A 4,373-nucleotide genomic window follows, 5' to 3' on the forward strand; every position below is an offset into this window, starting at 1 on the left:
TCTATATATTTTTAATACATTTATTTTTAATAAATTCATATATGAGTTCAGATTAAAATAGCTAAAATAACAACCAGAAAGGTTGTTATCTCCTTTTTGCAAGTAACAACCTTTAAGCAAGTATTAAACATACTTTTTAATTAAGCCCACATTTCTGTGTTAAACAATTACATGTTTTTTTAATGTTCTGGTGTAAAATTCTAATTTTAAATGTTGTATTTTCATTATTTGTAAGTGGAAAATCATCACACTTAAAATGCTTTCAAACATTCACTTAGTGATTAAGTTTATTGAGTGGCTCTGGATATAAGTGTGTGTCTCACAAATTTCTTCAACTCAGAGGCCATCTGTGGTCCCTGAGGCCCCCCTTCCTGAAATACCAGGGGTCCACTGTATCATCTTTCAGCACTGCTGTACACCTGCAAACACAACACCTCTTCATGAACACACAACCAGTCCCACGATGACACACACTTAGGCCGCACTCACTTGGTCTCAAAAGTGAGAAGCCGGATCTGAGAGTGATGTCACAACTCATCTGTGAGTTTAATGCAACTTTAGAAAAGCTGAAGTTTTCTGAAGATATCGATGCAACTACAGCAATGCATCGATGTGCATTCAAAAAGTCAATAAACAGGTTCCTCAAAAAAAACCTAACACAAGATAAGCTGTATTGTCCCTAAACACAATTGCGGGTAGAAGCACAAAAACACATTAAAAGAATAACAGTAACATCCAGAATATCCGTAATGTACAAAATACAATCACAACAGTCTCTGTTAGGGCTTACCATCCCAAATTATTAAGGAGGCCGACAGTATAAATGAACATCTATATCCTGTTGTGTTGCCTTGTAGGTAATGTATGTAATGGTGCTGGACAGGGTGGTTTGGGTCAACTCTAGTTCTGTAGAGCTGTGACAACTCTACCAGACTTATCTCTATCACTTTGCTTCTTCTCCTCACTAATCTGTTTGACCTGTGCTTATATTTCAGGGTGAGCCACAAAGTAAACCAACAAACTAAGAAAAACTGACCAGATGAAACAAAACGTCTCCATTTCTAATAACAAAAGCATTCGCCGGTGAACCTTAGCAGAGCCTGGCTGTTTCCTTCCTGCACAATTTCACTTGATTCTCATCTCCCTTCAGTGCTTCATGTGGGATTTCTCCCATTGAAGTGGATTCCTCTGGTAGAATTTCAGCCAGACAAATCAGTGAACAAAAGTAGAAGTTGTGAACGATGACGTCGATTCTCTGCGCCGTTTCGGAATTGTAGTTTTAACGATGGCAGCAGGGGAAGTGAACAAAGTCGTTCAGTTTGTGTTGGCCACTCCTCCAAATATTGAATTAACATTAACAGGTGCCTCGTTCGGCTCGGCGCTTCTCTCTTTGCAGTGGAGGATGGTAGTTTAAAGGCACACAGGGTTGTCCCGATCTGATATTGATATCAAAAATCTGGACGATATAAACCAAAAACTAGTATCGAATTATAACGGCATTCAACCGGTAACTTGGAGAAAGTACACTCTCCACCCACTTTTTTAGTTTCATCTCGTCTCATCTTCAGAACCTCCTTTATTCTTTGCTTCAGAGCTTCAACATGGCACCTGAAACAGACCCTCGGTAATTTTGGCTCCATATCGCAGCAACAGCATTACACAGTTGCATCCACGATGTGAATCTCTGATTCCACCACTTCTCATAGGCGCTCTATTAAACCCGCTGCATACTCCCCCACTATTGAATCAACTAATTAGATTAATTTCAACAAATTAACCTCATAGTCCGTTTGGATGCATCACAGCACAGTTTGTCCAAACAAAAACAACAGGCCGGTTTTGTGCCGACCAAATATAGATCCCATTATTGGGTTCATTTTGTTCCTTTGGGGTCTTCTGAGGACTGGGACTCATGTCCCTGCGGTCAGACCTTATTTAATGTGCTTAAGGGAGAATAAATGAATGGATGAATGAGGGCTTTGTTGAAACCAAAACGGGGAAAAAACTAAACCCACTTCTTCAGTTGTAAGTGGTTAAATGTGACCTTTTGCTGTCTGTACATTAAGTGGTATAAAAGTCTCCCCTGAACATTGTAAAATCTGCAGCCGCAAACACAATTAGTCGAACTTCTCCCGCCGTTAACGCTCTCTGCTCGTCTCCGACATGTTTCTGGTTTTAATCACTGAAATTGGATTCTTGCTGTTGCTCCGTTTCGTTCCCGGAGCCTTCCACAACCCTGCGCATCTGCTGCCTGTTAATGAAGATGGATGCCTTTGATATAGGACAGTGGAAAACTCCAGGTGTTGATCAGTAGCCAGCTCGCCGCCCCTGTAAAAAAACAAATCAGATCTACTAGAGCAACCTTTATTGTCTACCTTGCCTATATGGAATGTGTGTGTCATAAACCAGCAAAGTCAACATGAACAAGTATTGCAACATGACGCTCCTCAGCCTTTGTTATCAGTGGAAAAGTACCAGGGGGAGGTTGGTGTCGCTACGCCGGATTCCCCTGTTGTTTCACAGCGCGGCCTAAGGGAAGGATGGGGATGGGGGGGAGGGGAGGTTGTGTTGTTTGTGTGTGATTTTTGTGCTTGTGTTTGCTTGCATATGTGTGTGTGAGAAAATGAGCCAGTTTTTTTGATGTGATCCCAGGTAGTTTCACCATCGGAAAGTTACCCAGGTCTAAGGGCTGCTGGAAAAATTTGGACCTGCACTCACCTGAAGCAGCACCTGTCTGATCATGGGAGGGTTAGCTAACCAAACGGCGGGCTGAAAGAGATGGGCAGGTTTCATCTCTTATTGTTTAAATTACCAAAATTATTCTGCACAGGCAATATTTAGTGGAACTGCCTGTTTATTGGCTTGTTTTTTGTCATGCTTTGCTGCTAAAACCCCTCAGTATGTGCTGCTCAATAAATAAGGAGCTATTCCCTCCTGAGTGCACCTGAATACACACCTTCTTGTTTGGAAGAAATCATTGTAGTTTTGTCCTCCAGCTGAAAAGCGAGTTTCTCGTTGCCGTTTCCCCTTTTTCTCCTGTTTCCCCAACAGTCGGCTGTTTCGCACATTGAAATGGCAGAAACCTGTTTGGTAGGTTTTTGCTTTAATCCTTTCAAACGGCAGCAAAGAAAAAAACACACACACACCCACACACACACAAAGCTAAGCAGGTACTTGGACTGAATGTCACAGAAATTTGAGTACATCCGGAAGAGAGTGGAAAATTACCATGGTGTATTGTAGGTATAGAAATAAAAGAAGGAGTCAGTTTCAGCTAAACTAGGTTAAGGAATTTTGAGATTAATCGCTGAAATTTTCTGGAAAAGAGAATTTCTGTGCTCCAAATGTTGAAAATTTGAAAGTTTGAAAAAAAAACTTGCAAATCAAAAACAAAACAAAAAAATCGAACAGTGCAAATACCAGCTTGTATGTAAACACTTATTGAGCTTGTTGGGAGCCGTGACAACTGCTGTAACAGCTGCTGGGAGGAAGGATATCTGATAAGGCTGCTTAGTGCACTGAGGATGCAGCATCCTGGAGTTCAGCAACAGCTTCATGCATGGGGTGGGAGACATTGTCCACCACTTGTGGGGGGTCATAGGTCACCCTAACACACAGTTGTGGGTGAAGGCTGCTCTGTGAGATGGAAGCTCCAAAGCTGGAGGAGGAGCTACGCCTTGAAGGTGCAGCTAAGCCCACCCAGCTATTTTGCACAGCTGAATGGTTGCCACAGGAGATCGAAGGATTTCTCAGACATGCATGAAAAATTGTATTTGATGATGATGATGATGATGATGATGGTGGAATAATACATCATGTAAACCCTGCCACTTTAAAATACATTAGATTATGCAGATTATGCAACTACATTATAACAAAATGAGCCTGAGCTAATGAGTAAATCCTGATATCATGAACTTTTTATTTTGAAGAATTCAAATTCCATATTTCATTTTTTCCCATCGCGTCCCAAAGGACCGGTCTGAAACTCGAACACCCATCGCAGCACCACAAAAACCCAGAAAAAGCAAAACCTCCCATCAGCCAGGACAAAAACCAGGAGCATTAAAGGCTTGTGAGGAGAGGTATTGTGTTTCCTCCACGTTATTGTGGAGGTGTTTTTTTGTCGTGCCCTATCCCTGTGCGCCTCCACTGTGTGCAAATGAACACACCTTTATTTGTGTGTCACAGAAGAGAGGCCGCTTCCTCTGAGACGGGAACTAATTCGTACAAAACGTCTTTTTTTTTTCGTTCATCCACACGACCTATACACCCATTGAGCTGGAAAACTCAATTCAAGCTGACTTTCACTGACAAAGTACCAGGAAGAGCGATGGTAATTTCTCACTAGTTGTACATCTTGGAACGCTCAG

General features: G+C 41.8%; 1 long non-coding RNA gene across 1 annotated transcript; it reads right to left on the reverse strand.

The window, feature by feature from the left end:
* Window positions 1-2,121: 2,121 nt before the first annotated feature.
* On the reverse strand, window positions 2,122-3,786 carry LOC103479090 (uncharacterized). The gene is made up of 3 exons (XR_535895.2): window positions 3,229-3,786; window positions 2,957-3,109; window positions 2,122-2,328 (listed from the first exon to the last, which is right to left on the reverse strand). It is a non-coding gene; the product is annotated as an uncharacterized LOC103479090 (long non-coding RNA).
* Between the last annotated feature and the right edge of the window lie 587 nt (window positions 3,787-4,373).

The sequence above is a fragment of the Poecilia reticulata genome, linkage group LG17 (assembly GCF_000633615.1).
Source record: "Poecilia reticulata strain Guanapo linkage group LG17, Guppy_female_1.0+MT, whole genome shotgun sequence".
NCBI classification, from domain to species: Eukaryota; Metazoa; Chordata; class Actinopteri; order Cyprinodontiformes; family Poeciliidae; genus Poecilia; species Poecilia reticulata.